Source organism: Phodopus roborovskii, unplaced genomic scaffold (assembly GCF_943737965.1).
Source record: "Phodopus roborovskii unplaced genomic scaffold, PHOROB, whole genome shotgun sequence".
NCBI lineage: Eukaryota > Metazoa > Chordata > Mammalia > Rodentia > Cricetidae > Phodopus > Phodopus roborovskii.
Genome location: NW_026125258.1, coordinates 113,537 through 123,900, shown reverse-complemented (window position 1 = coordinate 123,900; position 10,364 = coordinate 113,537).

Here is a 10,364-nt window from a genome sequence, read left to right as displayed (position 1 = left end):
TCCTCATAACAATAGAAACCCCAACTAAGACAGGTAAGTTCCAAGCCAACAAGAAACCAAGTTTCAGAAAAGAGGGTGGATGATGCCTGAGGAATGTCACTCAGTGTTGAACTCCAGCTTCCATACTCATGAACACATACATGCAACCCTCCTCCCACAAAAATATGACTCAGCCATGTGATTGTATTTATTGGGTTAAAAGAGTTACTGGATGCAAGGAGAATGCTGAAGAACTTAATATATAATAGATGAAAATATTGGAAGGATAATAATGGTCTTTTTAATCTACATAATGGAAAACTTTAAGAGATTTAAATTGGAAGTAAAACAACAACAGCAATAATAGATTTTTGCTTCACTGATGTGTGTAATAGTTTGGAAAAGCCTATTAATGAAGATTTGGAAAGCCAGGCATTGTAGCTTGTTATCCTAGTTTTTTGGGTGGTTGGCTTAGAAAGACTTGTAGCTCAAGGTGTGATTGGATTACATGTTGAGCTCTAAAGCAGCCCGTGGTACTTGGTGAGCCTTTTAATCTCAAAATAAATAAAATTAAGGGTTGGAGAATATAGTTCAGTGGCAGGGAACTTGCCTAGCATATGCAGGGCCCTAGGTTTGATACTCAGTACTGAAAAAAGAGTTTATACATTTTTTCACTACGTATAATGCAAAGTCTTGAATGATATATTTGAATGTTATTTATAGGTGGAAACTGAACTAGGAAGATTTGGCAATGGCTTCTTTCTTTGATTAGCAAACATTCAGATGGCTCAATGGCAGGAGAAGAATACTACATTTGTTCAAGTATTTTTTTTTAAATTTTATTTTTTTAGTCATTTTGTAGAAAAGTTGTAATAATAAAATGCATTCAAAGCTTCTCTATCAATCATGTTTTCATATATATTTATTTTCCAAATTATTATTTTATATTGATTCTTTGGTAATTTCACATCATGCACCCCAATCACACTCATTTCCCAGTCCTTCCATGTCTCCCCTCAACTGTTGTCACCTCCCCTAAAAAGAAAAAGAGGTCAAACAAAAGCATCTCGATGATCCCACTTGACAACAACCTGATTTTCTATCAATCTCACACCTGTGACACCTGTCTCATGTCAAGTTCTGCAGTGCATATGCACTGCACCCCTCTGACCTCCCCGCCTCTATGTCACGTGTTTGTTCATTGCAGTGACATCGAAAGCTGCAGTGGGTCACATGGTATACCATTTTGCAGGAACAGTTTTACTTGCAAGTGTTCACTGCAATGAGTCTTTGGTCTGGTTCGAGGCCTCTTGCTTCTTCTACACCCTCAATATTAGACCCTCTTAGAGACCCCTTTCCAATATCCTGCTATTGTCCAGAGTCATAGAGGTGCTTCAGCTATGTTCTGCAGGATAGGCCCCTTCACATGCTCCAGTAGCTCATAGATGGGCTAGATATTGGGGTGGACCACAGACCACAGACATCAACGCGGCTTCTGGTGTTATGAGGACCACTGACCCACTCACGGCCCCCAGCAGCTGAATGGACCTTGGGTCTCATCATTGCCTCAGGTAGCTATGCCTGCCGTTTTCATCAACATGCCCTCCTCCCCAAGCAGCAAAGCAGGAGGACATCACCAAATCATCAGTCAGTGGTATAGAAAGTTTACATCCACCCAGATCTCAGCCTTCATCATGGCCAGACACCACACCATGGAGCACAGACACCAACATGGCTTCCTGTGCCAATATGGACCACGGTGGTCCTTCCAGGAGATTCAATCCAGAGACTGAACCTTTCCTCATCTCAGGCCTCCATTGTTTCCCAGAGTGTCAGGGCCATCCCACGAAGGGGCAGCTTTTTCTGGGGCCAAGTCTGCATCTGCATGAACTCCAGGCTGTTGCAAACCATCCTGTTGACCCTAGTGGGCAATGGTATCAAGTCTACTTCAGCCCTCTCTCTCACCTGTCCCCGCCAGCACATCTCCAGTTCTGCCTTTCTCCATAGGTTCATTACAGTGGCATCTACTGCCCTATGCCTTGCAGCAGTGACAGCCTGGGGGATTCTTCTGCTGCTCCCTGTCCCAGTAATTTTGAACTAAACAAGTGTGGTAGTTTGAATGTAATTGCCACCCCCATAAGCTCATAGGGAGTGTATTATTAGGAGGTAGCCTTGTTGAAGTAGGCGTTGCCTTGTTGGAGGAAGTGTGTCACTGTGGGAGTGGGCTTTGAGGTCTCCTATGCTCAAGTTATACCTAACTCAGACTATTGCCTGCTGGTCAAGATGTAGAACTCTCAGCTTCTTCTCCAGTCCCATGTCTGCCTACATACAACCATGTTACACCATGATGATAATGGACTAAACCACTGGAAATTAGCTACCCTAATTAAATGTTTTCTTTTATAAGAGTTGCCATGGTCATGATGTCTCTTCTCAGCAGTGGAGAATCTAAGACAGCAGGTGTTAGCTTTAAAAGCAGCAGAAATAAGACAAATATTTCTCATCCTTCCTGCTAGATCAGTGGTTCTCAACTTTCTTAATGCTGAGAGCCCTTCATACAGTTCCTCATGTTGTGATGACCCCAACCATGAAATCATTTCATTGCTGCTTCATAGTTATAATTGTGTTACTATTATGAATCATAATGTAAATATATGATACCCAGGATGTCTGATATATGACCCTTCAAAGGGGTCACGACCCACAGGTTGAGAACTGCTGCACTAGAGTTTGAGCCTACATCCCACTTGCTACTGGGGAGATTTTTTTCCTATTTTTCAGCCTGTGTTATTGGCTTTGGATTAGGATCTGCCAGCATCTCTAGACAGTAAGTCTCTCTAAAGGACTTTTCAATTCTGTCAAGCTTAAAGACTCTGGGAATATGATTTGCTTATATACAAACAAGTCTGTTTTGCTCATATACAAATACATATTGGAAACACGTCTGTCTCCAACTTTTAGTTCAAGTGAAAATCCTGTTTAGGTTGACATGAAAATCAGCATATTTTTCTACTATGTGATCTTGCTAAGGCTCTTATTTTTAAATTCAATAAATGTCAGCCATGCCTGTCATCTCAGTGTACATGTATGAAAATACTGATAATTGAAACTCAGTTTTTAGGGGATAAGAAACAAAGATAACTTCTGGAACTAAGGAGGGGAGAAACTTGGGTAGTAGTCACACAGTTATCTTCTGAGAATATTGTTTCGGTGGAGGTTGGAGAGGTCTCAATTCACTAAGTCATTCTAACTATTTGCTGGTCTGGAAATATATATTTTTTTCTCTATGCAGTGTGACACTTAATCTTAGTAGAAAGAAAATGAATTTGGGTTCTATTTATTTATGTGGGCTCTCTTTTAAAGAACAATTACTATTGGGATTGGAGTGATGGCTCAGTGGTTAAGAGCACTTGTTGCTCTTTCAGAGAACTCAGGTTCAGTTCCTGGCACACACATGGCATCTCACAAGCAGTGTGTGATTCCAGTTCCAGGGCATCTGATGCTCTCCATGGGCACTGCCCCCATGTAGTGCACAAAAATATATGTAATCAACACACCCATACTCATAAAATAAAAATCAATGAGTCCTTACAAAAAATTAAGAATCTTAAATACTATACTGGGTATGGTGGCTCATGCCTGTAACCTCAGCATTTAGTAGGGTGAGGCAGGAAGATTGTCATGAGGTTGAGGCCAATCTGGCTACCAAATAAGACACTTTCTCAAAGCAATATAAAAACAAAAAAGAAAACCCTCACACAAACAAATAAGCAAACAAAACTTAAAAACCATCAGTACTCAATAAGTGAAGTCATGAGTCTAGAATATGGTCATTTCAGACATTAGACTTTCTTATTCTGATTAAAACAACCTTAGAACATATTTGAAAAGCTGCATCTGTACTGAGTGTGCACACACTCTCTGCTTGTCATTACTCCTTAAACAATACAGATAGCACCTACATTGGATTAAGTTTGACAGTAATCAAGAAATGGTTTAAAGTAGAAGAGACAGGGGCTGGAAAAATGACTCATTTGTTAAGAGGACTTGCTATTATTCCAGAGGACCTGAGTTCAATTCTCATCACTCACATTAGGCAGCTCATAAACTCCTATAACTCCACCTTTAAGGGTTCTGAAGGCCTCTTTTGCCATCTTAGGGCATGAACTCTCAGTCATCATAAACACAACACAGACACACAGACATGTAAAAATCAATTAAAATTAAGCTTAAAAGGATAAAGTTGAAGGAAGGATGAATGCAGATTTTATGCAAATTCTCTGACATGAGATTTCAACATTCTTGGCGTTTAGTATCCATGGGGGTCCTGGAACCAATCTCAATGGCTACCAAAGAATATGTAGGCATGGTGACCAAACGCAGTCATTGATTACATCCTGGTTGTTTTAGTCCATTTGAACCACTGTAACAAAATATTTTACTTTGGATAATTTTCAAATAGGCATCATTTCTTCAGTTTTGCAGGCTGAGAAGTGCAAGACCAAGGTGCCAGCAAAATTGATAGTTGGTAAATGCTTGTTTATGCTCCCAGGATGGCATCTTCTTGCTGCATCTCATGTGGCTGATGGCAAAAAGGGCATACCTGGCACCTACAAGCCCTTTTGTAAAAGATTAATCCTGTTTGCGCGGTGGAGCTCTTCCGCATCATTCACCTTCTAATGACCTCACTTCTTAATAACATTACGGTAAGAATTATGTTTTGACATTTTTGTAGGGTTACAAACACTTTGAAAAATCTTTGTGCATGCCCCCCCTCTCTCTGTCTCTCTCTCTGTGTGTATCTCCCTCTCTGTGTGTCTGTGTGTGTATGTCTCTGTGTGTGTGTCTGTCTGTCTCTGTCTCTCTGTCTCTGTTTGTGCACGTGTACATGCATGTTAATGTGAGTGTGTTCAGGAAGGTCAGAAGGCAACTTCTAGTGAGTGAGTGTTGGTCCTCACCTTTGACCTTCCTTGAAGCAGTCTCTTTGTGAAAGAAGCTAGCTGGCTCAAGAGCTTCAGTTGCCTGTCTCAACTTCCCCTCTCAGAGCAAGAGCTGGGATTACAGGTGTGTGCTACCCCTTTCACTTTGTGTGGGGTCTATGGATCTGAACACAGTTCCTCAGGCCTGTTCTTCACCCACTGAATCACTTCCCTAGGCCCCACAGCACTGTCTTTTAAAAAACAAACAACTATGACCTTTGATAATTTTCTTTCCTCCCCTCCTCTTTCTTTCTTGCTTTCTTTCTTTCTTTTTCTTTTTCTCTCTCTTCTTCTCCTCCTCCTTTTTCCTTCCTTCCTTCCTTCTCCTTTTCCTCCCCCTCCTTCCTTGTTGTGCTAAGGATTGAACCTACGGCACTATGCATGCTATGCACGTGTTCCACTACTGAGTTATATCCCTTTTAAAATTACTTGATTTTGTAGCAGTCTCTCTAAGTTATCCAGGTTGGCACTGAACTAGCTCTGTAGCTCAGACAAGCTTTGAACTTGAGATCCTTCTGCCTCAGCCTCCCAAGTAACTTGAGATTATAGCCTTAGCTGAAAATTTCAAAAAAAAAAAAAAAAAAAAAACAAAAAACAAACTGAGGGAAAACGTTAATTCCAGCTCAAATTCTTAGCAAACAAAACAGAACAGAACAAAACATAAATCCCCCCTTAGGTTTATGTTTTGGTACTAACCCTGAGAAAGGTAGCCACTGTAACATGAGAAGCAGGATTATGGCTTATTCGTTTCGGTTAAGATGTTTGGCATAATGCCCAATGGGAGCTTAAATATTATTCTCTTACGGCTAAGATTTAAAACCGAGCGCTTACAAGGGTGGCTACTGTGTCTCCATCAGACTGTAGAGTTAATTACGACATCGTGGGAACTCACACTATGCCACCTCGTTTATTCCCAATCAGAACTTTGAGTCATCCAAATAACTCTGCAGGATGTGCGCACAAAGATCCACATTACCAGGGATATCTGACACCCACTGCCCTTTTGTTGCGGATGTGTCTCTGGCTTTTCCATGCCAAAGCACAGCCCAAGATTAGAGCAACATATACTTAAGGGTAGGTTTTCCCAGATGGTGGTGGTTGGGACCTGAAACATAAGAGTGATTCAATGCTGAGAACTATTTGGAGACACTGCCTTGGAAAAGAAAATAGTTCTGGGAGAAATTTAAGTTATCGCCAGTGAATAATCCCTTCTTTTCCCTAAAGAGTGGTTGTATTCTTCTCGTGTGCTCGTGTGTGTGTGTGTGTGTGTGTGTGTGTGTGTGTGTGTGTGTACACGCGAGCGCGTGCACGTGCGCATGTTCAGATAATATCTTCATGAAACGAAGTACAAATAGGAGTACAAGTCTTTTGAAAAGAGGACTTGGAGCTGCCTCTCATGGATAGAGAGGTGAAGCACAGGGATGTCTTCTGTGTTTGGGGGAAGAATGATGAAAACCCAAGGGAAACTACTCTAAGCTGGTGCATGAACCCATCCTTATGAATTTAAAGTAGATTTTGATAAGAACCACCCCTCTCCCATTAGCTAAGCAGAATCCCCCAAGATGCTTTATTGTCCCATGTGATTCGCCGTCCCAGGAAATTTTAGTGCCTCACCGCCCAGTAGAATTCAACTATTCTCTGGCTGAGCAGTTTGCCCCACGCAGCTAGCTGCCCCTCAGGTCACACTGTGTCAGCCCAGGTTGCTGGGTAAGGGCTTGCCAACTCAGGCAAACTTCATTATCAGTGATGACTGAGATTTCGGGGTTTCCCCAGTCCTCCCACGCTGGGCCACGCAGCTAGCGTCAAAGAGTGCGGCAACTCTCTACTCTAAGCTGCAAGGACCGGGCGGAGGACCCAGTGCACCCTGGATGCAGCTGCTGCCAGCCCAGGGCTCCTGGCTGGGGGACAGCGAGAGCAGGGTGATTTTTCATCAGATGCCTTGTTTTCCTGCGGCAGAAATCCGAGGCGGGCTCTTTACACTAGATCTAACTGGCCCGCAGCGATAGCCATGGAAGTTGCTGTGGTGCAGAGCGAGACCCAATCACTCTGCGCGGCTTTTTTTGTGGATGTTTTCCCCCTACATAGGCCACTTCTTTCTTCCTCCTTTGGGTAAGTGGAATCAGTTTGTAAATATCCACTGAAGGCTAACGGGTAGGGTAGGGATTGACAGTGATGGAAGAGGGGATGGGGGAGAGGAGCACAAAGGGTTAATATGCTAAGTAGTTTTTTTTCCTGGTAGGGGTGGTCTTGCACCTCAGTTTTGCAAGAATTACATTTAATTTCACCACCACGTGCATTGCAGGGAGGATACTGGGATTTCTTTATTTTTGTTCGACCCCCCCCCCAATAAACTTGTCCTGAAGGGTGAATGAGAGTGGGAATGACGGGATGCCCCAGAGATGAGAGGTCAGTGAAAGGCAAGAGGGAAGGAATCCAGTGATTCAGTAGAGAGATGTTCCTCTAAGCCAGTGACCAGAGCAAGGCTTCAACCCAACCAGCAGCTAGACATTCATTCTGTTCCCCAGGCCAGCAGGGTCTGCCCCAAGCCTCCCAGCCTCCCCCTAACTGCCCTGCTGTTCTTGGGATGGAGAGGTCCTTCATTACCAAGAGGTCCTTCTAAAAAAGACCTACAACTTCCTTTGTACACAGGAGATGCTCTGTGTTTGTTGATTGACTAAACGGCAAGGCATCGGAAGATTGCTGTTTGTTCCACAAACCGGTGCTTTGGGCAGAGAGAGGATTCTTTAATGTTGATTCCTGAATGCAAGGATAGTCCAGTTCATTCTACAAAGAGCAAGAGGCTAGAGGGCTGGAAAGTCCAATATTTAGATCGTCATTACTGGAAAGAACCTGTCTGGTCAGATTGGTGGTCCTGGGCCCCAAGATTTCGGTAAAGAAACTGTGTATCTACTGGTCAGGTTCATTTGGGGTTTTGATCTCCTCTCTGTGACCTTGGGAGTGTTTCTTTATCCTCCTGAGCAGAAGTCTCCTCTGTAAAAAGAGGCAAGGAAGGCATCCTTAGAGAGGTGGAGGAAGCCCATGGAGACAAGGAGAAGTTGCAATAAATCAACTGACTTGTCCTCCTAACTCAGGAGGGATTTGGAAAGAAAGTGTACTTCTGTTGGTCTCTGCTGATTCCCATGGACATGCAGGAGGGGAGGGCAGAGTGAGCTTGAAAGTGCTTCTGAGACCCAGCTTTTGGGAACCCTATCCATACCAGAGTCGATTTGCCTTATTTTCATGCCTTGTTCATCCTCACAGTCCAAGGAGGGGAAAGTATGGAAATAGCCCAGAGGAGGCAGCTCTGATACTCCTGGGGAATGCATCCAAAGAGCAGAGGAGGCAGGACATCACTCCAGGATGGTGCCAGCCTTCCTTGAGCATGGTCTGCAGAGAACTCAGGGCTCCAGTTTGGGCCTTGAGAAGTCATTGACAAAGCACTTCCCAACCTTTGTCACAGTCCATCTTTATAGAGCTTGCCCTTGGGCTTAAAGACCTGGATGTATTGTGTGTGTGTGTGTGTGTGTGTGTGTGTGTGTGTGTGTGCGTGTGTGTGGGTGTGTGTGTGTGTAGGGGGGAACCCAGGCCTTCCCTAAGGCACCTCAAGGACCACAGCTGGCAGACTTGGAAAGAGGGCGGTTGTCACTATCTCTTCCACGTGGTAAGGCAACAGCAATCAACTTGACCTTCTGATACTAGTTCTATGAAGAAAAGGTCCATTCCAATCTTACTCTTGGCCTGGTAGCCAGAACCTGGCACAGCAATGGTACATAGAAGGGTTTTGGTTCTAAATGAACAACGGACTTTAGTAATCGTAGAGACAAGGGTACTGAGTTGAACTTCCTATTGAACACCATAGCGTGCTAATCTTACCTTTCTTTAGCAAACATTTTCTTTTTTTTTGACCATCTATTAAGTGCAAGACTGTTGCTAGGCATCCCAGGGAACTTGTAAGCAGAATTCATGTTGATTCTTGGGTGGCTCTTTCAAGAGTACTCCAGCACCTTTGGCCTTTTCTGGAGACTTAGATTTTACCATAAACTCGGTGGGCGGGGACCTAATTCAGAAAATGGCTGAGGTCTTCCTGTACCCACCATTCGTGCTGACTCTCAAGGGCTCCCTGGGTTACCCCTTTAACTTCTCAGAGTCGCCAAGCCTTAGCAACTGGACTTTCCTCCAGGGCTCCAGTGCCTCTCCCCAGCCTATCTCCCTAGCCTCAAAGCATGAGCCCCAGTCAGGCTACAGGTAGCTGGGGGAGGGACCAAACTGTGCCTGGGGAACTAGGTGCTGTGAGATCACAGCAGAGAGATGCTAAGCAGTCCCAGAACAAAAGGCTCATGGCTGCTACGGGCATCCTCCACTCAGGAGCGCAGTGGGGACATGGGTTCGGGACTCAGACGAAAGAACCACACTGGGGAGCAGGGAGTGGTGTATCAAAAATGAACTGACAAGAGAGAGAGAGAGAGAGAGAGAGCGAGCAGGCACTCAGGGTGGGAGCTGTGAAAGGAGGTCACCACCCCAGGCCGAGGTCTGCGGTGGGGCCGTGGCAGGCCCTTTCCTCCGCCTTCTGCAGAGCTTCCAGGCAGCCAAGCGTGTCTCCGGCTGCAACTCCACCGAGCACGCTGTGGCCGCGCCAGTAAGTAGCAGCCGCGCCTCTGCTCGCTGTCTCTGCGCAGCCCGGCGGAGGACAGGTCTGCCACCGCCCAGCGTCCAGACCCGGTGTCCGGATCCACGCGCGCCCGGCGTTCTCCCGCAGTGGCGCGGCACCTGCAGCGCGCCACGGGGAGGGTCGCCTTGGCCGCTAGCTTCCCCGGGCGCCGCGCCACCCTTCCGTCCAATGGCTTTCAGAGGGTGGGGAGTGGGGGGGGCGTCTCCCGGGGGCGAGGAGCGGCGGCTGGGGTGGGGCGAGTACTCTGTGATCAGCCGAGCGAGGCTGACGTGCCCGCCCGAGCGCGCGGCCGGGTGTGTGCGCGCCTGAATGTGTGTGTGTGTGTGTGTTTTGTGTGTGTATGTGCGTGTGTGTGCGAGAGAGGGGGTACGAACACGCCTTTGGGGACCCGAGGGGACTCTGCGGTGGGCTTCTCTCCGGCGTCAGCCCTGTAACTGGCTGCTCAGCTTTGCGTCTGCCTACTGCGCTTCTGCAGAAGCAACCCCGCTCTTTCATCCTCTCGGAACCACCCTCAGCATCCGATCTTACTTTTTCTTTCATCCACGAGGGCAGCAGCTGGCCACCTCCTTAACCGGTGCAAACACCCAAGTGCTCAGCGCTTCCCTCAGCTAGTATTTTCCCGCTTGTCTTTCTTTGGGGCTCCCTAGGAGCCACTCGAATGCTCCTCCACCCTCACAAATTGTTCCGTTGGTCTCTTTAACCGAAGAGCTGTAAATCTTGAAGACATTATTATTATT